Raw genomic sequence first — 18206 nt, 5'->3', positions numbered from 1 at the left:
CGCTTTTCCCACCGCCACCTCATGTATCTCAGAGCTGCAGGACGGCTCCAAACACCACACCCTGAGCTGGCCCCGCTTGGGGCTGGCATTAAGGGACAGCTTTTTCCGGGTGCCTCTGCTCCTCTGTGCTGGGGCTTGCGCCTTTCCTGGCTGCCCACTCATAGATGTCAGAGCCGCAAGACGGCTCCGCAGAAGCCCTGTGGGGGCCCTGCCTGGGGCTGGCTTTGGTGCACATGCGACAAGTCAGTGTGGTCCCCATGGGGCACCTCTGCTCTTCTCGGAAAGCTTGGGCCTTCGCTTGCCCCCACGCCTGCAGAGCTGAGCACCTGCCACCTCTCCCCAGGAAAGGCAACCAAGTGCCACCAACTGTAGGCACCCATTAAAGGCACTAACTGAAGGCCGGTTGCCCTGCCAACCAGATCGCGTCCTGCTTAGGAGGAACCAATCAGGCCTTGAGTTCCCCTCATGCGCAGCCCTTCCATTTGTGATGTGGGAGTCCAGGCAGTGGCTCACAAGGCCCTGCCCCACAGCGGCCCCGCCCCACCTTTCATTTATTAGTAGCTGGTAGCAACTTTCAGGTTTCCTCACTGTGAAGTATGAATATGAATTATGCGGAAAATACTGTACACTAATGTGCCTCATGCAATAACTGACATTCAAACACTCCCTTTGCCCCGTCGCGACTGATTTTTTTGGAAACTGGAAAAAATACAAATTTCGGCAGGTATTTTCAGAAGAAAGCATTGCCATGAGCTAAGATTACTCTATGATGTCAAGTCTTATTTCATATATCAATACATATTCATATTCATAATCCAAAACGCACATATTCAATCAAATTAACAAGACTACAGTGGAAATTTTCTAAAATTTATACACTGAGTACATCACATTTTTCTAATGAACACTTTGATAGAGCAATTTAGACTCTACGGTTTCCACAAATGAAGAGGCTCATGGAAGAGAAAACCACTACATAATACAAGATTTTCAATGTGATCATCATTGCTACTTTTAAGTAGCAATTACCCAGTAAATATATTGTGAACCTCTTTGTGAGTGTGGTGATTTATTTAAACTTGTTAGTCCTTTGATTATCTTAAAAATATGAATAATGCCAATTGTATAAATTTGTCCTAAAAATAAAAGGAGAGAAAAATAATCCTCCTTCTTCATATATTGTACAATTACAAAATTAAAGGCATTGTGTCCAGATTTTTACACACTTACCTTATTGAAGCCTCATAACAACCCCGTCTTTTAAATTACAGGCATTATTCCCAGATTTTTACACACTAAGTTAATACAAGCCTCATAAGAGTCCCTTCTTTTAGAGATGAGCAAACTGACGCTCAGAAGATTTAAAAACTCATTCACCATCACTTCGTAGTGAGTGTTGGAACTGGGATTGAAATCCAATTCTCTCTGACCCTAAAGGTGGTGCACCTTCATGAAGACCCAATTATACCTTCCACATGGAGGGATCAAAACATGTGGATTCCCTTTCTCTGCCTTCTTATGGGTGAATTTCAATGGCTTTCACGGCCTCAGAACAATCCTAAACTCCCTCTCTGGTTGCCTGCAGTGGGCATCACTTCTTCTTTTTCATGATTAGGAATCTGCATCTTTGGACCACAAGCATCTATAAACAGTTGTTTTGATCAAGAAACAAAATTTTCTAGGCCTTAGGTTACTAACTGTGAATTGTCTAGCTTCTCTGCAATAAACAAAAGGGCTCTTCCATGTACAAATATCAGAGAATCCACTGCATTTGTGCAGAAAGGTTTGGAACTATACTGCAGGAGCATCTTACTGACAGCTGTGCAGGAAGATTAGCCCAAAACACACAAAGCTAGAGCACCTCCAAAGGCCAGGTGTGGTGGTTCTTGCTTATCATGCCAGTAAAGTGGGAAGCCAAGGTGGGTGGATCAGTTGAGGCCAGGAGTTCGAGACCAGCCTGGGCAACACAGTGAGATCCTGTCTCTACAAAAAATCATTTTTTATTATTAGAATCAATAAGAATACCTCTGACCCTCTGACTTTGCTTTAGGAGAGAGGGCTCTGGTCTAGAACTCACAATATGAAATTGTGAGTCCCAATGAGGCTACTTAAGTTTAAATACAAGAGCTGTCAGACATTTCCTCTACAGCAATGAAATCTATAGCATACATTTTGTATCCTAAAAATGTTGTTTTCAGACAGCCTAGGGGAAGAAGGAAAGTGCCCAGAACTGGGCATTGGGGTAGGTAGGTAGGAGGAAAGAAACTGGCTGGACACAGCAGGGAAAAAAGAAGGGGTAGGGAGGCGAGGCAGAGCCAGTCCTCCTTCTTGAGGCCTGGGCTTAGGATAGCAAACTAGGGGCAGGAGGCAGGAGCCCCAGGCTTTGAATGCCTCTGGGGGAACTTTGGGCCAGCAGCAGACAGAGGAGCTCCTAAAGTTAAGTGGTATCTGAAGCCTCCCTACCTTTGGGTGTCTTCTGGGGGCCAATGTGCTGCAGTCAGGAACCTCGCTGGCTCCCAAATTCGATTGGGCAGGCTCCAAAGCAGTGGGGTCTGGTGCTACTACCACCTCCACCTCATGGATCTCCGAGCTGCAGGATGGCTTCTCCCTCCTCACTCTTAGCTGGCTCCACTTGTGGCTGATATTGGGGGACAGCGTGTTCAGGGTGCCTCTGCTCCTATATATCGCATCCTGCGCCTTCGCTGTCTACATACTCATAGACATCAGAATCTCAGGCTGGGTCTGCAGAACCCTTGTGCCAGCCCTGATTGGGGCTGGCTTTGGTGCACATGCGACAGTTCAGTGTGGTCCCCATGGGGCACCCCTGCTCTTCTTGGGCAGCTTGGGTGTTCGCTTGCCCCCAAGTCTGCAGAGCTCAACACTTATCACCTCTTCCTGGCAAAGGCATGGCCTGCACGGGCAGCCCTGGGCCATGGGGCGGCACTGCACTAGCAACCCACATCTTGCGTCACCCCTGTACCCTGAGCTGACTTGTCTGCTAAAAAACCTTGCCAACCTGTCTGGTTTATTTTAGAAGGGCCCGGATGCAACAAGCCTGGAGTGGTGACTGGGGGAGGAGAGAGCACAAACAGATTCATCCTCCCTCCACCACTGCCCAACAACTGAAAACCACCAATTGAGGACCACCAACTGAAGAGAAACAACTGAGGGTATTAACTGAGGGCACTAACCGAAAGCAACCAATGAAGGCACCCACTGAAGGCCACCAAGTGAAGGCCAGTTGCCCTACCAACCAGACCACATCCTGGTTCAGAGGAAACAATCAGGTCCAGAATCCCCTGCATGCATCTCCACAATCCTAGAACTTGAGAGCACAGGCACATGGCTCACAAGGCCCTGCCCTGCCAGCAGCCCTGCCCCCACTTGCATTCACTGCTGGCTGCTGGGACCTTTCAGGTTTCTCACTGTGAAGAAGTTTCTAGGGATCATCACCTTACAATGAATGATGCTAAAATTACTGAAACCAAATCTGCCTCATGCAGTGTCGGTGATTCATAGAATTCCCTTTCCCCCATAATCTCTGAAACATTAACAAACTAGAAATTAGAGAGATTTCTGCAGGTGCTTTCACAAAAAAAATTGCCATGAGCTAAGCCTACCCTATAATGTCAAGTCATATTTCATATATGCATATATATATTCAATGCACATACATTTGATTTACATTTTTGAAAATAACACCGATGTTCTATCAAATTAACAAGACTAAGAAGAAATTTTCTATAATTTACCCACTAATTATATCACATTTTTCTAATGATCACTTTGATAGAGCAGCTTAGAATCTATCCTTTCAACAAAGCAAGAGGCTTATGTAAGAGAAGACCACCACAAAATAGATTTTCAATGTGACAATCATTGCTACTTTTAACTAGAAATTACCCAGTAAATGTATTGTGAACTGCTTTGTGACTATTGTGCTTTATTTAGTCTTTTTAATCCTAGGTTTGATTATCTCAAAAATATGAGCTCTCCAATTTTATAAAATTGCCCTAAATATTAAATGAGAGAAAGATAATCCTCCTTCTCCACATACTGAACATTTACAAAATTGTAGACATTGCGTCCAGATTTTTACACACTTACCTTATAGAAGCCTCATAACAAACCTCTCTTTTAAATTACAAGCATTTTGCCATGGTTTTACACACTAACCTTATGGAAGCCTTATAACAATCACATCTTTTATAGATGAGCAAACTGAGGCTCAGACGAGTTAAAAACACATTCACCATCACATCATAAAGAGTGATGGAACTGGGATTCAAATCCAGTTTTCCCTGATGCCAAAAATAGTGCAGTTTAAGGAGGACCAAGTTATACCCAGAACATGGAGGGATTAGGACATGTGGATTGTCTTTTCTATCCCCTCGTGTGTGAATTTCAATGGCCTGCACTGCCTCAGAACAATCCTAAACTCCCTCCCAGGTTGCCTTGCAATGGTTCCCTTTTTCTTGGGGATGATTAGGAATCTGCGTATTTAGACCACAAGCATCACCTTTTAACTTGTTGATCAAGAAATGAAATTTGCTAAGCTGTATGTTACTAAGTGTGAATTGTCCAGCTTCTCTGCGACAAAGGGGCTATTCCATGTGAAAAATGACAGCATCCACTGAATTATTGCAGAAAGATTTGGAACTATGCTGCAGGAGCATCTTACTGACAGCTGCACAGGAAGACCAGCCAAAACACACAAAGCAGGAGCACATCTCAAGGCCAGGTGTGGTGGTTCTTGCCTGTCATCCCAACAAAGTGGGAGGCCAACGTGGGTGAATCACTTCAGGCCAGGGGTTTGAGACCAGCCTGGGCAACACAGTGAGATCCTGTGTCTACAAAACATCATTTCTTATTATTAGAATCAAGAAGAGTACCTCTGACCCTCAGCCATTACTTTAGGAGAGAGAGCTCTGTTCTAGAACTCAAGATATGAAATTGGGAGTCCCAGTGTGGCTACTTACGTTTAAATACAAGAGCTGTCAGACATTTCCTCTACCGTAATGAAATCTTAGCATCCATTTTGTATTTTGAAAACTTTGTTTTCGGCCAACCTAGGAAAAGAAGAAGAGGGCCCAGAGGTGGGCATTTGGACATGGCAAGGGAAAGTAATCGGCTGGATGAAACAGGGAAAGAGGAAGCGGTGGCGAGTCGAGTCAGAGCAAGTCCTCCTGCTTGGGGCCTGGGATAGGAAAGCGAACTGTCGCCTCACTACCTTTGGGCGTCTTCTGATCGCGAATATGCTGCAAGTCACAGCTCCGGAATTAGACTGGGCTGGCTCCAAATCAGTGGAATCTAGCACTTCTCCCACCTCCAGCTGGTCGATCTCAGAGTTGCAGGACTGCTCCGCCCAACGCACCCAGAGCTGGCCCCGCTTGGGGCTGGCATTAGGCGACAGCGTGTTCCTGGCGTCTCTGCTCCTCTGCAGGGGCCTGCGCCTTTGCTGGCTGCCCACTCATAGATGTCAGAGTCTCAGGAGGCCTCCGCAGAAGCCCTGCGCAGGCCCTGCCTTGGGTTGGCTTTGGTGCACATGTGACAAGTCATCTTGGTCCTCATGGGGCACCTCTGCTCTTCTCGGGCTGCTTGGTCCTTCCTTGCCCCGACGCCTGCAGAGCTGAGCACCTGCTGCCTCTCCCTGGGAAAGGCAACCAAATGCCACCAACTGAAGGCACCCACTGAAGGCTCTAACTGAAGGCCGGTTGCCCTGCCAACTAGATCGCCTCCTGCTTAGGAGGAACCAATCAGGCCTTGAGTTCCCTCCACGCGCCGCCCTTCCATTTGTGATGGGGGAGTCCAGGCACTGGCTCACAAGGCCCCGCCCCCACAGCGGCCCCGCCCCACCTTTCATTCATTGATAGCTTCCAGCAACTTTCAGGTTTCCTCATTCTGAATTACGACTATGAGTTATTTTAAAATTACTGTAACCCAACGTGCTTCACGCACTCTCTGGTATCCAAAAGATCCTCTTTCCACCATGGCTTATGAGAGTTTTCGAAACTGGAAAGAAGACAGATTTCTGCAGGTGCTTAAAAAAAACTTTGCCATGAGTTAAGTCTACTCTGTGATGTTAACATAAGCATATCATGTATATATATATATATATACACACACACACACGCACTTAATAATTATATATTCGACTTATATGTTTTTGGAAATAATACACATATTCATTCAAACTAGCAAGTGTAATAGGGAAGTTTCCTAAAATTCCTACACTGAGCACATCATATTTTTTAATGATTTCGTTGATAGAGCAGCTTTCTAGATGCAGCCCTTTTCACAGGTGACTGGTATTTAACTTCTTTCATCAAACATGTCTTTAGAATCGACTCAAGGCAAGATGCAGTAGAGAAATGTAAGAATCAATTAGAGGAGCCATTTACCTAGTAGGTGAGACTGATAGGTATACAAGCAACTTCAATAAAATGGTATGTATTGAACGTACCTGGGGAGAAGTGTTAAGATGGGCTCCAAAAGCCCCGTATTTATGATGGTGCAATCTTTATATTTAAAATACTGATGGTACAATAAAATGTCCTACTTCACCTCTCGCCTTTAATTTCATGGTATTGTCATCCACCCTCTCTATTCTAACTAAGCATTTCCTTCATAAGCCCCAAGAAATAGCAAAACCACGGAAAATAAACATTTCAATCTTTGATTTATTGTTGAAAGAATTGTGTCGTTGGTGCCTAAGTTCATTATTATACAGCTAAATTCCCAGTGAGGAAGCAGCATGAGCTGGAATTCATGCCCTTCATTTGGAAAGATTGCAAATCATTGACATTCTTTTTTTTTTTTTGCTAGATATTTTAGAAAATTAGCATTCTCTTTATGCTGTAAAGGGATCTTAAAATGATGGGGATATATTTGTACTCTCCATGACAGTGTTCATATTCCTTCTCTTAGTTTAGTACAAAAATAATACTTAAGGAATTTCTGTGGAATAATAGCAATTCTAAGTAACAACTAGAGTTGAGACTTTTCATAAAACAAAATGTATGAACTTTTATTGTTGTTTGTTCGATTTGAGACAATCTAGCTTTGCTGCCCAGGCTGGAGTATAGTGTGGTGATCTCGGCTCGCTGCATCCTCCACATTCAGTTTCAAGCCATTCTCCTGCATCAACCTCCCAAGTAGCTGGGAGTACAGGCAGATGCCGGCATGCCTGGCTAATTTTTGTGTTTTTAATACAGACAAGGTTTCGAAATGTTGGTCAGGCTGGTCTCCAACTCCTGACCTCGAGTGGTCTGCCTGCCTCTGCTTCCCAAAGTATAAATATTTTTAAACATTTAAAATTGTCCTTGCCATTTAGAAATGTAGAAAATCATCAGGGTCCTGAGTAATTATAAGCTATATTTATCTGCCCACATTGCTTACCCGGTGCATCTTACCAGCAAGTTCTTCAGCATCCTTTTGAGAAGCATTCGACAGCCAAGAAAGCAGGCTACGCCTCACCTACTCCTTCCTGGGCTAAAGATCTCAGACTTGGTTGCTCATCTCAATTCTGGAAAAATAAATGAAAGAATTCTTCTATCATTACACACAACACAGAATAATCTGTTTAAGAAATTATTTTTGATCATCCACATTTTGATGCCCAATCCCACATTTGGTAATAATGATTATATACGCAAATTTTTTTAGCCAATTAAATTGGAACATATTCTTTGAAACATCTTTATGATCATTTTTATTCTACTCAGTAAGTTTAATGGAACAATAAGGTGTTTTTGATAAAGCACATGAATTATTCTCAATGATTACAAGATCTTATGACAGTTGTAATCAAAGGCACACTGGCTCATGCTTGTAATCCCGGAACTTTGGGAGAATGAGGCCGGCGGATCACCTGAGGTCAGGAGTTCAAGACTAGCCTGGCCAACATGGTTAAACCCTTTCTCTACTAAAAATAAAAAGTAAAAATAAATAAAAAAATGAAAAAAATTAGCTGGGCGTGGTGGTGCATGCCTGTAATCCCAGCTACTTGGGAAGCTGAAGCAGGAGAATTGCTTGAAACTGGGAGGCAGATGTTGCAGTGAGATAAAATCTCGCCATTGCACTCCAGCCTGGGCAACAAGAGTGAAACGCCATCTAAAAAAAATGAATTATTAAATACTGATCTAGTATGTACTGTATGTACTGTAAACTCAGCATTTTGGGGCACATCAGTGGGTATTTAGTTTTATTATGCTCCTAGAGGTTTTTTTCTATTATAGAATTTTCAAACAATTACTGAGGTAGAGAAAATTTTAATAGTTTAATGAACCTAATTTACCATTTAATCAGGTTACTAAAGATCAATACATTGCCAATTTTGCTTCACCTACACCTCCACACACTTCCCCAGTATTCCTCATTATTGCATTAATTGAGGTATAATATACATGTCCTCATTGTTTTTGGACAATGGAGACATTGTTTCATTTCCTTTACAAATATTTCTGTATACATCTTGAAATGTTAATGACTTAAAACACAAACAGTCTGTGACATCATATGAGCTTGAGACAAATGAGCAATAACTCTTTTTTTATTTTTTATTTTTATTATACCTTAAGTTTTAGGGTACATGTGCACAATGCACAGGTTTGTTACATATGTATACATGTGCCATGTTGGTGTGCTGCACCCATTAACTCATCATTTAACATTAGGTATACCTCCTAATGCTATCCCTCCCCCCTCCCCCCACCCCACAACAGGCCCTGGTGTGTGATGTTCCCCTTCCTGTGTTCATGTGTTCTCATTGTTCAATTCCCACCTATGAGTGAGAACATGGGGTGTTTGGTTTTTTGTCCTTGCGATAGTTTGCTGAGAATGATGGTTTCCAGCGTCATCCGTGTCCCCACAAAAGACATGAACTCATCATTTTTTATGGCTGCATAGTATTCCATGGTGTATATGTGCCACATTTTCTTAATCCAGTCTATCAGTGTTGGGCATTTGGGTTGGTTCCAAGTCTTTGCTATTGTGAATAGTGCCACAATAAACATACGTGTGCATGTGTCTTTATAGCAGCATGATTTATAATCCTTTGGGTATATACCCAGTAAAGAGATGGCTGGGTCAAATGGTATTTCTAGTTCTAGATCCCTGAGGAATCACCACATTGTCTTCCACAATGGTTGAACTAGTTTACAGTCCCACCAACAGTGTAAAAGTGTTCCTATTTCTCCACAACCTCTCCAGCACCTGTTGTTTCCTGACTTTTTAAAACAACCCCATCAACAAGTGGGCAAAGGATATGAACAGACACTTCTCAAAAGAAGACATTTATGCAGCCAAAAGACACATGAAAAAATGCTCATCATCACTAGCCATCAGAGAAATGCAAATCAAAACCACAATGGGATACCATCTCACACCAGTTAGAAGAGCAATAACTCTTAATGTATCAAGTTAAATATTCAGTCAGTTTTCAAGGTTTTCGTATTGTCTTATAAATTATTATCATCATCATTATCTTATAGTTATATTTATTTATTTATTTAATTTTTGATATGGTATCTCACTCTGTCGCCCAGGCTGGAGTGCAGTGGTGCGATTTTGGCTTACTGCAATTTCCACCTTCTGGGTTCAAGTAATTCTCTGCCTCAGCCTCCCAAGTAGCTGGGATCACAGGCGCCCTCCACCACACCAGGCTAATTTTTGTATTTTTAGTAGAGATGGGGTTTCACCATCTTGGCCAGGCTGGTCTTGAACTCCTGACCTCGTGATCCACCCACCTCAACCTCCCAAAGTGCTGGGATTACAGGTGTGAGCCACTATGCCCAGACTCTTATAGTTATTTTAATTGGGATCCGAATAAGGAGTATACATTAAAATTAGATGATAATATGTCTTAAGTTTCCTTTGATATCTATGAGTATATCACCTCCATGTGTCCCTACATCTTTTTTCACTTGCACTCTATTGGTTCCTTTAGTTTTGATTGAAGAAACCAGATTATTTATCCTGTGGTATTTCAACATTCTGCATTTTTCTGATTGCATTCTGTGGTATTATTTATTGAACCTGTGATACAGTTTGGATGTTCCCTCCAAATCTCATTGATATGGTTTGGCTCTATGTCCCCATCCAGATCTCATCTTGAATTATGACCCCCATGTGTGGACGGAGGGACTTGGGGGGAGGTGATTGGATCATGGGGGCAGTTCCCCCATGCTGTTCTTGTGATAGTGAGAGAGTTCTCATGACATATGGTAGTTTAATAAGTGTCTGGCATTTCCTCTTTGTTCTCTTTCTCTCCTGCTGCCATGTAAGATGTGCCTTGCTTCTCCTTCACCCTCTGTGATGATTTTAAGTTTCCTGAGGCCTCCCCAGCCATGCATAACTGTGAGTCAATTAAAACTTCCTTTATAAATTACCCAGTCTCGGGTAGTTTCTTTATAGCAGTGTGAAAACATACTAATATACTCATGTTGAGATATAATCCCCAATGTTGGAGGTGGGACCTTGTGGGAGGTGTTTGGGTCATGGGGACAGATCCCTCATAACTTGGTGCTATCCCACTGATAGTGAGTGAGTTCTCAGGAGATCTGTTGTTTAAAAGTGTGTGACAACAAGTGTTCTCATTGTTCAATTCCCACCTATGAGTGAAAACGTGGTGTTTGGTTTTTTGTTCTTGTGATAGTTTGCTGAGAATGATGGTTTCCAGCTTCATCCATGTCCCTACAAAGGACATGAACTCATCATTTTTTATGGCTGCATAGTATTCCGTGGTGTATATGTGCCACATTTTCTTAATCCAGTCTATCATTGATGGACATTTGGGTTGGTTCTAAGTCTTTGCTATTGTGAATAGTGCCACAATAAACATACGTGTGCATGTGTCTTTGCAGCAGCATGATTTATAATCCTTTGGGTATATACCCAGTAATGAGATGGCTGGGTCAAATGGTATTTCTAGTTCTAGATCCCTGAGGAATCGCCACACTGTCTTCCACAATGGTTGAGCTAGTTTACAGTCCCACCAACAGTGTAAAAGTGTTCCTATTTCTCCACATCCTCTCCAGCACCTGTTGTTTCCTGACTTTTTAATGATCACCATTCTAACTGGTGTGAGACGGTATCTCATTGTGGTTTTGATTTGCATTTCTCTGATGGCCAGTGATGATGAGCATTTTTTCATGTGTCTTTTGGCTGCATAAATGTCTTCTTTTGAGAAGTGTCTGTTCATATCCTTCGCCCACTTGTTGATGGGGTTGTTTGTTTTTTTTCTTGTAAATTTGTTTGAGTTCTTTGTAGATTCTGGATATTAGCCCTTTGTCAGATGAGTAGATTGCAAAAATTTTCTCCCATTCTGTAGGTTGCCTGTTCACTCTGATGGTAGTTTCTTTTGCTGTGCAGAAGCACTTTAGTTTAATTAGATCCCATTTTTCAATTTTGGTTTTTGTTGCCATTGCTTTCAGTGTTTTAGACATGAAGTCCTTGCCCATACCTATGCCCTGAATGGTATTGCCTAGGTTTTCTTCTAGGTTTTTATGGTTTTAGGTCTAACATTTAAGTCTTTAATCCATCTTGAATTAATTTTTGTATAAGGTATAAGGAAGGGATCCAGTTTCAGCTTTCTACATATGGCTAGCCAGTTTTCCCAGCATCATTTGTTAAACAGGGAATCCTTTAATCATTTCTTCTTTTATCAGGTTTGTCAAAGATCAGATGGTTGTAGATGTGTGGTATTATTTCTGGGGGCTCTGTTCTGTTCCATTGGTCTATATCTCTGGAACATCACACACCGGGGCCTGTTGTGGGGTGGGGAGTGGGGGAGGGATAGCATTAGGAGATATACCTAATGCAAATGACGAGTTAATGGGTGCAGCACACCAACGTGGCACATGTATACATATGTAACAAACATGCACGTTGTGCACATGTACCCTAGAACTTAAAGTATAAAAAAATATATATATATATATAATATATATATAAAAGGTAATGCAAACAGTTGGAAACAATTCCAAGAAACATAATTCTGCGTGCTATAGATTAGGTCACCATTTTAAATTCTTTCACGAAAAATGTTTTGCTGTAGTTTATTGATCTTTTTTCAATGGAAGGCAATGGGAAAATGATATTATGATATTCAAAATACCATTGTAAACAGCTTTGCTGGAGTGTCCCACTGTCTATTATAAATACACTGAAATTGAACTAAATAGGAAAATACTTTCAGCAGACTGTTATTTATGTTCCAGTGTTGTAGAACTGTCAATAAAAATAATGTTTATTGGTTTAAGCAGGAATAGAAGTGTTTCATCTGTAAAGGTGCTGCCCAAGGCTTGTGCTGAGATCTGGTCGGATCATTTGTAGGTCTCATGAAAGTGAGAACACTATTTCTTTCTGAAATAATAGGCAATAATGGCTCTATTAAACTAAGGAGCTCTCAGGTCAAATCTGTAATTATATTGAACCAAAACTGTAGACCAAGACTGTAATTCAAGATTTAATAGCAATTTCTCATTTACAGAAATTAGTGTAAGTGTGCTCTTTGTCTGCGATAGCTGATACATACAGTTAGTTAGCTTTTCTCAGTTACATTTTCAGCCTTCACCTGGGAGTTAGAAAGAAAAAACAAGTACACTCATGTGTTAAAATCAAGAGAGCCATTGACTAATTCTGTATCTTCTGGATAACACATTCATCAATCTGATCATACTCAACTGCCAATGTCTGGTTCATAAGATTATGAAGCAGAAATTCCTAGGTAGTTACTCTAGGAAGGCACCTGAAATGACTGGAAATTGTTTTAATTCCTCAAAGTGCTTTGTATAATCCTGGATTCTAGTTGAAAGTTTTATTTTGTTGGGGGAAATTTTGAGTTGTTTTATTTTGAAATCCTCTCAAGGGTATCTTAAAGTGCTTTATAGAATAATTTTTGTAACAAGCCCTTAGACAAAAAAATTAAGAGCATTGGGATCATGAATGAAATTCAAGGCTAGCAATCAAAGCAACTTGTAGGCCAGGATTGGTGGCTCACGCCTGTAATCCCAGAACTTTGGGAGGCCAAGACAGGCAGATTGCTTGAGCCCAGGATTTCAAGACCACCCTGGCCAAAATAGTGAAACCCTGTCTTCATGAAAAAATGCAAAAATTAGCCAGGTGTGGTGGTGAATGCCTGTGGTCCCAGCTACTTGGGAGGCTGAGGCAGGAGGATTGCTTGAGCCTGGGAGGCACAGGCTGCAGTCAGCCAATGCCGCCCCACTGCACTACAGCCTGGGTGACAGAGTGAGACTCTGTTTCAAAAAGAAAGCAATCTGTAAACTAACATTTTATAAAAAGTGAAAAGCAATAATTATTGAAATATCTGTACCTTGGTTAAGGCTAAAACCAGAGTCTACCCAACCACCAGAAGAACAACAGAGATCTACCAATGCAAGTCAGTAATTCATCAGATGAGCAATGCATGAGGATACACCTGGTCCCATAAAGTTAGCAATTCTGATAGATCATATCAAAAAGTTCAAACCAAAACTTTTTTACTTGTTTTGGTCTCTGGTTCAAATGGACGCTGTGAGTGTTGTGAAGCATTAAAGCAAGGCAACATTAATTTACTTAATACTTATTGAGCACTTGCTATGTGTCAGCCTCTAAAAAGACAAAAAGAATTAAGACACAATATATGATCTAAAGGAGTTTACAGCCTAGTGAGGAAGACAAAAATGAACTAATGACTGATGAGATGAGGAAGGGCCATTCCAGGGGAGTTGGGGAGGTCACAGCCACATACGCCTCAATGTACCAGATGGGGAAAGAAGAAAGGCAATGCAGCGAGTGCTAAACATGCTTTCAAGGAGCTTGGCTGTGAGGGGAAAAGAGAGGACCATGCTACAGAAATAAGCAGAGTGGAAAAGGGCTTTGTTTTTTATTCTGTTTGCTTTTAAGATTTTAAAGATATTTCTTCACATATCTAGGTTACGGGAGGGCACCAATGGAGAGGAGCAGAGAAGACAAGAAGAGGAAGAGAGGGAGAGAGAATGAATATTTGATGGAACATCCTGGGATAGACGAAAGAGAGCTGAACAAATAGATAAGGTCTTAAATTTATGTCTTCTTTTGGCTTAAGAAATGTCAAAATTGAAATGTTTTATTTTGTGACCACTGTTTTCAAAATGTAGTTCCAAAATAAATTCTTAAGAAACCTAAACATTTTGAATAAAATGAAGTTCATGTACCTCTAATTTAAATGCAAAACAATATAATATTATTTGAAGGAGACAAATGACATACAGGATGATATTAAATATGACTCTTTTAGATTTAATAAAATAATTTAAATTAAAAAAAGTGTGTGGCACCTCCCCCGCTTGCTCTCTAGTCCCAGTCTCTCCATGTGAGAAGCCTGCTCCCACTTTGCCTTCTGCCATGAATGGAAGCCTTCTGAGGCCTCCCCAGAAGCTGAGCAGATGCCAGCACCATGCTTCTTGTTAAGCCTGCAGACCTGTGAGCCAATTAAACCTTTTTTCTTTATCAATTACCCAGCTTCAGGTATTTCTTTATAGCAACAGAAAAAAAACCTAACACAACATGTGTCTGTGCCTCATGTACTTCTGTAAATATAGAGCTTCAGTCAGACTCAGAATTGATTTATTTGTCAAAAATAATTGAAATACCAAGCAAACATCTGCCTCGGTGAATGGCCACTATTTCTTCTATAACTACATTTATGTTCCATTTGAATTTCACTTTATGTTATCCCTTTTCTTTCTTTCTTTTTGTTTTTGCAGTTTAATGTTTCTTGGCCACTTCCCTCTTTTGATTATTCATTTTTGTAAAATGTCATGTCAGCTTCTCACTGGGAGACAAGGAGGCAAGACGGTGACATGCTTTGCTCTCTTTATAGACTCAGTGACAAATAGACAGTGATTGGCAACCTCATACTTTGAAAGAAATGATGGGTCACTGATCATGATTGCATCTATTATTTATGTTGTCATTTGTGGACTGAAGAGCTCACACAAAGTTTGTACTTTACAAAATTACTCACAGTTAAAATACCATGGCAACTGAATTTGGAACCATGTTGGGGAACTCATGTTATTTAATTAAATCATGGTTATTGGAACTAGGTGGAGCAGGGATGACCTGCATCCCTTTTTTTCTTGATGTTTTCTTTTACATCTGCAATAAAGATTTACAATTTTCCTTATATAGACTTTGAAATTGTCTATCAATTCTAAAAATATTTTAGTTCTTGTTGCTCTTCTGAATCACCGTTTATACTGCATTTTATAAGTGAGCTTCAATGATATATAGGACACAGGACAGTTTTTAGTTTCTATACTTAATAGCTTTTAATGGGTTGCTTGACTTTGTTTTTAAATTTTAAGTAGACACATCATCTGAGAATTCAAAAGTCTGTCTTTTCCATTCAGATATTTGTTTCTCTTAGTGGTTTTGCTGTTGTTTGCATTGGCTAGAGACTCCAGGATAATGTTGAATAATATTAATTATAATACTAACTTTAACGGTGTATTAGTCAGGTTTCTTATTTTCTGAATTTGATGCTTTGACATCTGGGCCTTGTTGACCCTGGAGGGACTGCCCCCTCAGGATAAGCTAATTGCTGGATGTAATAAACAACTTGCCTGCATGCATGCCTTTCCTATGTAATCCAACCAACCCAGAGTTTATATCCACTTCTTTCTCATCTCTTCCTCACTCTTTATTCTTCTTTATCTCTCTTTATATCTTTTGCAGTCTTTAATCTTCTTTATCACTCTCACATTTCTGGCCACTATTCTGCTTCCCTAATTTCCTCAGAGCCAGATAGCAGCCTCTTCTTTCCAGAAGCCAATGACATTATTCAAACTAGCCAATGCTAAGCCTGATTGCCCTGACTTGCTTGTTCCTTCACATGGAACTGCAATAAAGATTCTTTCCCATGTTTTACCCCATTCCCGCTGCCTCCTGACTGACCTTGATGTTCCCCTGTCCTGCCCCTTGTGGTGTGCTGTGCCTACAGCTTCTAGGGAACTGTGAATAGTAAAATAAACTACTTCCCTCATGACAGTCATTTCTGTGTTTGTGTGTCTTACCATTACTGATTCAAACAAATCCTGGGTACTATGAATGTAAATGACACTTCTCTTCATGCTTTATTATTAAATATGTCCTTTGCTGTAGGTTTTGGACACCTTTTATCAGTATAAAAACATCTTCCTCAGATGCTAGCTTCTTATGAAATTTTAAATTTTCTTAACAAGGAGTGGTGTTGAATTTCATCAAGAGCCTTTTTGACATTTATTGAAATAATTATTTGTTTTTTCTCCTATGAGTTTTTCCAATAAAACTGATACTGATTGAACAATAGGTTAAAATTAAACTTTCATCAAAGACCGCCAGGATATAATAGCTGTGAAAGTCCGAATCACCATATTCAGGTTTTCATAGCAAATACTTGAGAACCTGCTCCACAACTGTTAATTCCCCTCATTTACTTTAACAATATGAAACGATCTAAAGTGGACTGCAGGGAGCTGTTGCCTTGTACTCTCCCCTATCTTGCCTTTGATAGTCATATGTATGGAGAGGAAAATAATGCAAACTCTCAACCCTGGGTTTAGAGGAGAAATCTTTAGGGGGCCACCAGGACAACTGACCAAAACACTCCTGGGACTAACAAGCAGTTATAGCAAGGATGCAGCATACAGGGTTAATATAGAAAAGTCAATTGCAACTGCTCTTTTACACACCAGCGATAAACAATTGGTAGCTGAAGTTAAAAAGATACCATTTATGTTCACATCCCTCCCTACAAATGGAATACTTAGGTATAAATCTAACAAAACATGTAAAAGATCTAAAAGGAAACCTACAAAATTTTGATTAAAGAAATCAAAGAAGGACTAAATAAATAGAGAGATGTTCCATGTTCACGGATAGGAAGGCCTAGCATTTGTGAAATGTCAGTTCTTCCCAACTTGCTCTATAGATTCCATGCAATCCCTATCGAAATCTCAACATTTTATCTTGTGGATATTGACAAATTGAATCCAAAGTTTATATGGAGAGGCCAAAAAAAAAAAAAAAAAAAAAAGAAAACAAGGATAACCAACACAATATTAGAAAAGGAGAAAGTCAGGGGACTAACACTACCCAACTTTAAGATTTACAAGAAATCTACAGCAATCCAGACAGTGTGGTATTGGCAAAAGAATAGACAAATAAATCAATGTAACAGACAGAATAGAAAGCCCCAAAATAGACCTATACAAATATTTGTCAAAGGGGCAAAGGTAATAAAGAAAAGATAGTCTTTTCAACAGATAGTGCTGGCACAAGTGGATATCTACATGGAAAAATGAAAACAAAGGACCTAGACACAGATCTTACATCATTCAAAAAATTTTAACTTAAAATGGATCAGAGACCTAAGTAAACTATAAAACTTCTAGAAGATAACATAGAAGAAAATCTAGATGACCTTGGGTATGGCAGTGACTTTTTAGATACAATATCACCAATGACATCATCCATGAAATAAATAATTGATAAGTTGGACTTCCTTCAAATTAAAACTCTTCTGAAGTGCACAATCAAGAGAATGAAAGGACAAGCCACAGATGGGGAAAAACATTTGCAAAAGACATATCTGATAAAATACTGTTATCCAAAATACACAAACCCTTAAAACTCAACAATAAGAAAATGAACAGTCCAATTAAACAATTGACAAAATATCTGAATAGACACTTCACCAAAAAAGATACAGATGGCTAATAAGCATATGAAAAAAATGCTCAACATCATATGTCATTAGGGAATAGCAAATTAAAAATGATACCAGTACATACCTATTAGAATGGCTAAAATTCAAAACACTGGCAATACCAAATGCTGAAAAGGATGTGGAACAGTAAGAACTCTCATTTATTGTTGGAGGGAGAGCAAAATGGAGCAGCCACTTAAGAAGACGGTTTGGCATTTTGTTGCAAAATTAAACACACTTTTGCCATATGATCCTGTGATTGCACTCCTGTTTGCCTAAGTGAGCTGAAAACTGATATTTACACAAATGTCTGCACACATTTCTAGCTGCTTTTTCCATAATTGCCAACATTTGGTGGCAACCAAGATGTCCTTCAATAGGTGAATGAATAAATGAACTGTGGTTCACTCAGACAGGGGAACATTATTCAGTGATATGAAGAAATGGGCTGGCGCAGTGGCTCATGCCTGTAATC

General features: G+C 40.3%; 1 protein-coding gene across 3 annotated transcripts in view; it reads right to left on the bottom strand.

Moving 5' to 3' along the window:
- Nucleotides 1-5705, bottom strand: part of LOC129048414 (amyloid beta A4 precursor protein-binding family B member 1-interacting protein-like) — a 46452-nt gene extending 40747 nt beyond the window's left edge. The window contains exons 1-3 of one of the 3 annotated variants that reach the window (XM_063727259.1): nucleotides 5231-5705; nucleotides 4980-5069; nucleotides 2464-2638 (exon numbers count right to left, since the gene is read on the bottom strand). The gene's annotated coding sequence lies outside the window, so the exon portion shown is untranslated. Of the gene's footprint in view, nucleotides 1-2463; nucleotides 2639-4979; nucleotides 5070-5230 lie in introns of those variants that run through there. The other 2 variants (XM_054523143.1, XM_063727258.1) reach the window with 2 other exon arrangements.
- Between the last annotated feature and the right edge of the window lie 12501 nt (nucleotides 5706-18206).

Source organism: Pongo abelii, chromosome 8 (assembly GCF_028885655.2).
Source record: "Pongo abelii isolate AG06213 chromosome 8, NHGRI_mPonAbe1-v2.0_pri, whole genome shotgun sequence".
In the NCBI taxonomy this organism is placed as follows: domain Eukaryota; kingdom Metazoa; phylum Chordata; class Mammalia; order Primates; family Hominidae; genus Pongo; species Pongo abelii.
Note: the sequence above shows the minus strand (reverse complement) of the source record. Positions and strands in the feature narration are given on the sequence as shown.